The sequence below is a fragment of the Aotus nancymaae genome, unplaced genomic scaffold, assembly GCF_030222135.1.
Source record: "Aotus nancymaae isolate 86718 unplaced genomic scaffold, 86718_ANA_hifiasm-v0.15.2.pri h1tg000036l, whole genome shotgun sequence".
In the NCBI taxonomy this organism is placed as follows: Eukaryota; Metazoa; Chordata; class Mammalia; order Primates; family Aotidae; genus Aotus; species Aotus nancymaae.
Genome location: NW_026988450.1, coordinates 85030095 through 85039954, shown reverse-complemented (window position 1 = coordinate 85039954; position 9860 = coordinate 85030095).

Here is a 9860-nt window from a genome sequence, read left to right as displayed (position 1 = left end):
CATCACCTTAAACACTTATTATTTCTTTATAATGACTTCTGAAAGTCTATTTTCTAGCTATTTTAAAGCATACAATACATTTTTTTAACTCTAGTATTTCTACTATGCAATAGGCCACTAGAACTTACCTCTGTTATCTAACTATAACTTTGTACCTGTTGACCAATCCCTCATCATCTCCCTTACAGACTCCTTTCCCCAATCTCTGGTAACCACAAATCTATAGCTAACATCATACTGAATGGGGGAAAGCTGAATGCTTTCTCGGTAAGTTCTGAATTACAGTAATTATGTTCACTTTCCCTACTTTTATTCAACATACTGCTGGAATACTTAGCCAGAACAATCAGACAAAAGGAAGAAATAAAAGGCATCCACATTACAAAGGAAGAAATCAAATTGACTCTGTTTGGAGATTAAATAGTCTTATCTATGGAGAACTCCAAAGACTCCATGAAAACTATTAAAACCAACTAAAAATTCAGTAAAATGGCAGGATACAAAATTAACATATAAAATTAGTGGTTTCATTATGCCACTAGTGAATTATGTGGAAAATAAATCAGGAAAGCAATCCCTTTTACAATATTTAAAATAAAAACCTAGGAAGAAATATAGCCAAGGAGGTGAGAGATATTTACGATGAAAACTATAAAACATTGATGAAATAAATTGAAGAAACACAGGCACACACACACACACACACACACAAAGACATACCATGTAGATACATGGAATAATTAATATCGCTGAAATGTCCATACTACCCAGAGTGACCTACAACTTCAATGCCATTTCTATCAAAATTCCAATGACATTCTTTACAAAAACAGAAAAATATATGTGTCCTGAAATCTGTATGCAACCATGAAAGATCTAGGACAGCCACAGCAATCTTGAGCAAGAGGAACAAAACTGTTGACATCAGACTACCTAACTTCAAAACATGCTACAAAGTTATAGCAATGAAAATTGCATGGCATTGGAATAAAAAGAACACACAGACCAATGGAGCAGAATAGAGAGCACAGAAATAAACCCACACATCTATGGCTAACTGATTTTTGACAAAGGTGTCGAGTAAAAATAATGAGAAAAGGCAGCCTTTTCAATAAATGGTAAAGGGAAAATTGGATATTCACATGCAGAAGAATAAGACCAGACCCTTATCTCTCACCACACACAAAAATTAACTAAAAATGGAGTAAAGACTTAAATGTAATTACAAAGCTACTGCTCTCACTGGCAGCTGGTTCTTTTTAATGTTTTGACATAAAACATGCACATCCATACAGAGATGTTTTAAATTAAATCTCCGGTTGTACAGGAGAACACAGGTGATACTTTGGCATCTGAATAATGAGTCTATAAAGAGGCTGCAGAGGAGAAAAAAAAATACAAGAAAGACATCATCATTTTGTCATAAAAAAATAATAAATTATGAATTATTTCAATAAGATACAAAGAGAAATCCTACAAGTTTTAGCTCATTATAAAGATGATAATGTAAAAATTAAGGTTCTTCATCAGAAAGGACTAGCAGGTGTGAGATGGATGATTAAATAAAAGCTATGTCTTGTAGATTATATGTCCAGATTACCTTCCAGACTTTTCCATGGAGAAAAACTGAAAGAAGACAGAAACATGTTTAAAGTCCAAGGAAAACACCTGGAGAATTAAGATCTCTTTACTCTCTCTCTTTCCCTCTTTGTCTAATTTTTCTAACACTCTTTCTTTACTTTCTCCTCAATAACAATATTAGCAGTTTAGGCATTTTCTATAAAGGGACATAACTCTTTACCTTATTCCCAAATTTTAGTTCACTTCACCCTGTATTAATCATCCTATCACTTTCAGTTATTTCTTACATGGAGATGAGAGTGAATAGTAGATAGGTTAAACAGAATTTTATTTTAAATGTGGACATTTGCATATTTTTTCACTAAATGATAAGATACTCAAAGGCAAAGACTTTCTCTCCATATTAAAGCAGGATACTTGATTGCAATGCAATGTGTTTACTACATTAATGATGACTGACCCAAAAGTTAAGTTTAACCTGTTTTCTAAAACCTGAAAATTGCAAATAAGTGTGGCATGGACTATAATAATTTTTAATTAGTAATTGTGAATATTATATTTCTATTAAAATAAATTATATTTTTAATAACATCTACAGTTATTTATTCATTCATTTTAGCTATTACTAAGTTTTAGCTATCAAGTTCAGAAGATTATATTTAGGTTAACAAATGAAACACAGGAATTCAAATTCTTGAATTCCAGATAAGCAGCAAAGAAGTTTTAGCTTACGTATATCCTATGCAGTATTTCATACACATATATATATACTGTGAGTTGAGTAATGGCCTTGAAAAAAGATGTGTTCATGGTGCTAACACCTGGAACCTGTGAAAATGACCTATTTAGAAAAAGGTTTGTAGATGTAATTAAGGTTCTGCAGATGAATCATCTTGAATCATTTAGAAAAGACCCTAAATGTTAAGTGTCCTCATAAAAAGGAAAAGAACAGACATACACACACACACACACACACACACACACACACACAGACATACTATGTTAACACTGAGGCAGTTCAGAGTGAAGCATTTACATCCAAGGGACACTGAGGACTAACCAGCAGCCACCAGAAACCAGGAGGGAGGCTTGTTATTAATTATCCGTCACAGGCTCAGAAGGACCCAAACCTGCTGACATCTTCATTTTGGACCTGTAAAATCCTGAACTATGACAGAGTAGATGTCTGTTGCTTTAAGCCTCTCCATTTGTGTTAATTTGTTATGGAAAACATAGGAAATTAATGCACTATTTCAACAACAACGAAAACAAATGCTGTTTATCTAAAATTGAAATTTAACTGGATATACGGCAGTTTTATTTGCTAAATCTGTTGACCTTGTTTTAGATGGATGATCTCATTAAATGCTCTATGTAAACATAAGAGCTAGGTGTTATTGTTTTGCTTTACATTAAGAAACTGAACTCCAGGATGTTTTCAAGCTAGCCTAATAACTAATCAATCAATAGGCATTTGAGGCAGAATTCAAAAGTAAGACTTTATAATTCATAGTCTTTAGCTCTTAATATACGATACCACTTTCTAACATGTCGGGGTGAAATTCATGATACTAAAAAAACTGAAAAATGTAGGAATAAACTTATGCATACATTGTTATTCTAGCATGGGGAAGGCTGGAAGAGAGGAGGAGAAACGCAGGGCATCAGAGTATTTAAGGACCTGCAGAGCAGCAAGAGCTCAAGGCAGCCTACTGCTGGATACATAAAAAGAGCCACCAGGCTGGGGAAGGTGGCTCATCCCTGTAATCCAAGCTTTGGAAGGCCGAAGCAGGTGGATCACTTGAGGTCAGGAGTTGAAGACCAGCCTGACCAACATGGTGAAACCTGTTCTTTATGAAAAATACAGAATATTAGTTGGGCTTGGTGGTGCATGCCTGTAATCTCAGCTACTTGGGAGGCTGAGGCATGAGAATTGCTTGAACCCTGGAGGCAGAGGGTGCAGTGAGCCAAGATTACATCACTGCACACTAGCCTGAGGGAAAAAAAGCCAATCCCTGCTGTAAAACTCAGAATATAAGCAGTGGTTACTCTCACAGAATAGCAAGAGCATATGCTAAAGCAAATGAATGAAAATGAGTATAGCAAATCAGAGCATTTCAAGAGTAGATGTCTGTTGAGATCTAATATGTTGACATATTAGACACAATGTGAGTAAAGCAGAACGCATGCCTGTAAGATGACTGTATCATCATTATTTTGTTCATATCACTTCTTTGGTAATATGATTTTAGTGTCTGCATTTCCAGAAATGTCTAGTTTAGCTCCTACCTAGAACTGTGAAGATATTTATTCAAGGCCTGGCTCAGTCTAACTTCACAGGTCCTCTTCCCTTTCCCACATATTATTGAGAGAACTGTGCTACGATGTCCCCAAACTTGATTCCAACACAAACGTAGGATGACTTACAAGGTGGTAAATAATGATGAAAACAACCATAAACAGTGAAAAGTAGCTATGCAAACTTAACCTGCCAGACTTTGACAGCACAAACTCTTAAGTTTAGATGTAGTGAAAACTTCCCTCTTGATTGAGTGCTGTGCTTTAAGACAAATTTTCAACAGTTTTAAACTTCCTTAAAAAGTTGATATTCAGCAGTTTTTGGAGATACCTATGCACTAAGAAATCATATCGCTTTTAAATCTTTAACTTAAAAACAACTCCAAGAAGTTTGTAGTGATTTTACTCAAATCCTTATGGAACCGTGATTCAGGTGTCAGGCTGAAACCAAACTCCTCACAGTGTAGCAAAACAGAGTCAATTATTATTAGAGAGCAATGAGTAGGTAAAAGTAGAATTAAAATGGAATCTCTGAGCAGCCCTAAAACAAGGTGTTCTGACAAATATTCTGTTATGCAGCATGACTCTCCTTTTATAAGTGTTCACAAAATGGTCCAGGAACCATGATAGCTCACCTCTGAGCACAGTTAGACTAAAACCTTGTTGCTTTGAAACAGAGAACATGTTTTTTAAAAATATATAATTTGATATGGGATAAGACATTTTTGAAAGATAGCTCTTTAAAGATCTCTAACTATAAAAAGGCTGTATAATTGCAGAATACCTAATAGAAGATTTACATCAAAATGTAAGGCAGGATGTTTATTTTGTGTTTACCAATCATTTTTCCCCACCTAGATACACAAAAAGACCATGGCTTCTAGTTCTCTAGAATTTGAATGCGGAAGATGTTAGATGCAATGGAAGTTGTTTTCCACTTCCAGGCCTAGTTACTAAATTGCTTTTGCAAGATTCCCCACACACTCTACATGCAGCTGGACTCAGAGTGTGAGATACAAGGCCACATAACGGACAGGGCCATCCTCACTGACTTTACCACCTGGAAGGAAGCTATGTAGGAGAATTGCCCAAACAAATACAACTGCATCAAACTTTGCCTCTGTGAGAAATAGGTCTTTGTTATACTAAAATAGGTTCCAGAGTTGTAGGTATTATATGTTATAGCAGCTAGTGTTATTTTTAATTGATAAATGGATCTCATGGTTCTGTAAAGTTGCAACATGCCTTAAAAATGTTTAGACACAATGACCAAACAACAAAAAGCCAATAAAGGGCTTTATAAAATTCAGTTCTGGATCAATGCATTATCTGGCCTTTTTTGGGTCTTTGTTAGAGTTTGACATTCCATTAGTGGATTGTTAAGATGCCTATATGCATTAACACATATTCAATTGTGAGTTTTAAAGGCTCTATTCCTTTTTCTTTTCCATCTGGAATTAATTTCACTTGTGCAATTAAATTAATGGTCTTGGAAAGGGTTTTGATTCATTATCTCATGAAGTTTCACAGTTAGCACATAAAAGCTATACTTTTTGAAAGTTTCTACATTCCATGTCCTCTTGCTTATTCGGAAAGAGTCAGAATCAAGACAAAATTAAAGGAGTTTCTTTTTTGTTTCTAATTGCATCTATATTTCAGTTCTAAGGTAATAAAAATTTTGTATAAAAAAGTTTTCTTAGTTTAATGATAAAAAATTAACATATGCAATACAGAAATTTTATAATCTGTATAACAAATTTTGCCTAATTTTTGTTAGTTGAGAAAATTAAAGTTGATAACTTTTTAAAGTAAGTGAAAATCAATATAAAATTACCTTAGATAGAGTATGCTTATAGTGGAGTCTGTAAAATTCAGAAATGTGTGTGTAGGCATGTTTATTAATGTTGAATAGTTTTAAGCATTCATAAAAGTAAAGGGGGTGTATTAACTTACCTCTACATAACTGCCAACCATCAGTAGAAATGATCAAAATGGTGTAATATTTGCTGCCTCAATCTCCAATCTTATTTTAATCATTTTATATATTGTTTTATTACAAAGAAAGAAATATATGATTCTACCCTTCGTATTTTAATACAAATATGTAAAAGTTTTGAACATTTTCTTACAAAATATCAATAACTTACGAATAATTATTTGTTGTTATCTAATATCTAGGCCACATTCAAATTTTCTCAATAGTCTAAAATGTATCTTTTAACATGATTAAGATCCAAACAGATTTCATCTATTATGTTATTTAAAATAAATATTAACTCTTTAAATGTAAATCCTTCTCCTCAGTTTATATATATATATGTTAATAATATCTATGTATGTTAATAATATATAACTATATATATATAGTTAATCATTAAATTGATTTTTGAAAAACCTAGGTTTTGTCTCATGCACTATCCCATATTCCATAATGGTTTATTTGCTTTCAAAATGATATTTAACTTAGTATTTTGTTCCATTTTTCTTGTAAAAAATTTATCACTAAATTGTTGATTTAGTTAAGGTTAAACATTTTTGGCAGGAATATTTTATATGCTGTGCTGTATGCAAATACCAGTTGCAAAATATTTTTGTATCTCACTTTTGATTAACTTAAATTTCATTAATGGCCTTAGACTCGCAGAAGATGACTGACAGATGACTTCACTGAGAAGTTCTCTTTGTTTGTGTGTGTGCATGTGTATTTAGTGAATATTTCATCTGATAATTTTATCCATTGATATTTGTTGCCTGAGAATAAGAAGATTTTTGTTTGCCTATAATTCCTTCTATTTTAATTTTCAATATTTAGTTTATAAAGAACTAATCCACATCAATTATTGTTATTTCACTGAGATGCAGTTTCTGTAAGGAAAGCTGGATATATGTTTAATACTTTTTCTTAAATTGTTAGTTTTTTGAATGAGATATTTTTAGAAATCTTCTATAGTGAATATACATTACATGACTTGATTTACTAACATATTATTAAAGACTTTTACATATATATTCATAAAAGATATTAATCTGTAACCTGTTTGTATGTGTGTATGTTTGTGTGTGTGATTTCCTTGCCAAGGTTTGGTTTAAGACTATGCCTGCCTCATAAAACAAGAGACAAAATATTCTCTCTTCAATTCATTTCTAAGAGTTTAGAAAATATTTTCTATGTTTATATTTGAAAGTTGTAATAACTTTAAGTTTTTTGAATTTTGTATTATTTTTAAAGTTTTATTTTGGTATAATTAATATACAAAAATTGAACATATTTAATGTATACATTTATTTCGGTTTAAACATATGTATACATCTGTGATACCATCAGCACAATGAAGGTATTATTAATATACATAGATATCCACCATCTCCTAAAATGTCCTTTGTCCTCTGTATCTGTGTGTGTATGCACTTTTATATGCATTTGTTGTAAGAACACATGCCATGATATCTAACCTCTTATGATATTTTATAGTGCACAATGCTGAAATATTAACTATAGGCACTATGTTGTATGGCAAATCTCTAGAACTTACTCATCTTGCAGAACTGAAACTTTATACCCACTGAATTTCAATTCTCCATTTTTCCCTCTTTATTTACTAACAAATACCATTCTATTTTATGCTTCTATGAACTTGACTGTTTTAGATACCTCATATAAGTGGAATCATGCAGTATTAGCTCTTTCTGTAATTAATTTATTAACTTAGAAAAAATATCCTTTAAATTCATTCATACCATTGAAACTGGTACAATTTCCTTCTTTTATAAGGCTAAATGATATCTCATTCTATGTATATATCATATTTTCTTTTTCCACTCATCTTTTGATAGACACGTAGATTATTTCTTTCTTCATTACTTACATTCTGTATCATTTATTTCTGCTCCAATCTTTATAAATATCTTTATTCCTCTTACTTTCTGTTTCCCTTGCTCATCTTAATCTAGACGCTTAAAGAAGAATCTTAGGTCATTGACTTCATATAGTTTGTTTCATTTGTAATATCAAAATTAAAAACCCTATATTTTTCATTAAGCACTGCTTTGTCTACATCCCACAAATTCTGATGTTTTATTGTAAATAAATTTGAAATATTTTTTAAAATTCCATTGTAATTTCCTTTCAACATTATATATGTATATATGTATGTGTGTATATATGTATATGTGTATATATGCACATAGGTAAGTATATGTTTACATATATACATGTGTATACATGTGTTAATAATATATATGTGTATATATAATGTATATATGTGTATATAGATACATATATGTGTATGTTTGTATATAGATAATATATACTTTACGTATGTGTGTATATATACATATATACTTTATGTATGTGTGTATATATACACATATACATATACATATATATATAATAGGTGTATATATACATATATATATAGAAAGATGTGCATAATATATATTTGCTCACAATTCTTCCAATTGAATAATTTGAATAGATTAATCTATCTTCAAGTTCACTGATTCTTTTTCAAATTTCAATATTGGTAACTCTACTAAAAATGTATATATGTATATATATTTTTATTCAAATGTATTTTTCACTTCCAGAAATCCCATTTTGTTCTTTATAGTTTCTATTTTCTCACTAAGATTTATTACTTGTTTATTCACCATGAGCATCCATTTCATTATTCTTGAGCATGATCATAATAGCTGCTTTAAAATCATCATCTGCAAATTTTATCACCTATCATTTCAGGGTCGATCTTCATCTCTTGTCTCTTATATATGAGTCATAGTTTCTTCTTTTTCATATATCTAACAATTTGGATAATTTAAAATTGTATCTTGAGCCTTGTGAACAATATATTTTAGAGATTCTGTTATGTTCTTCTCAACACTATTAATTTTGTTTTTGTTTTTCTTTTCTTTTCTTTTTCTTTTTTTTTTTGAGATGGAATCTCACTCTCTCAGTCAGGCTAGACTGCAATGGCATAATCTTGGCTTACTGCAACCTCCGCCTCCTGGGTTCAAGTGATTCTCCTACCACGGTAGGCTGGGACTACAGGTGCCTGCCACCACACCCGGCTTATTTTTTATTTTTAGTAGAGACAGGGTTTCACCATGTTAACCAGGCTGGTCTCGAACTCCTGATCTCAGATGATCCACCTGCCTCGGCCTCCCAAAGTGTTGGGATTACAGGCGTGAGCCACTGTACCCAGCCTAATTTTGTTTTTCTTTTGCTTTGCTTTTCTTTCTCCAGCAGTCAGTTAACTTGAGTGCACTCAGCCTCTAATATCTTTACTAGCCAGGGAAATAGTTGAAATATGTGCTTCAACCTTAGCTGGAATGCTAAAAATTTGCCCCATATATGTGTAATTCAAAAATCAGAGAGAGCTTTGGGCAGACGCTGTATGCAGATTTCAGAACCTTTTTCTCTCCCTTTCTCATTTCTGCAATATTCCCCACATGTTCCAGATGTTGTCATTGTCTGGAACTCTGGCCTCTAGTTTTTAAAACCAGAAAGATTTCAAGTCTCTCTTCAAGTTCTAGGTACCCCTCATGCCTGCAATAGAGGCTACTCTCAGTCCAAGAATTATCAAAAGAGGTGCCTCTTTACTAAGGTTAGAGTTTCCTCTAGTTTCTGCTTGATCTTTTCACTCCTCTGTTCCTGTAATTGGTTGTCATTTTACATACGAAGAGTGTATGAAGTTATTACAGGATGATAAATCTGCTAGGAGGTACTCCACCACTACCAGATGTGAAAGTTTTTCTCACTGTAATTTTAATTTGCATTTTTCAATATTAGAGAGAAAAAAACACAACAACATACCTTTTTTAAGTTGCATGGTAAGCATTTCTTCCTCTATGAACTATTTGTTCATATATTGCCCATTTTCCTATTTTGTGAGTAGTTGTCTCTGTCACTTTAAAAGTTATATATTAATGAGACAGTCCTGAATTTATAAATCTTATATTTTTATTTTTACTTCATTCAGAAT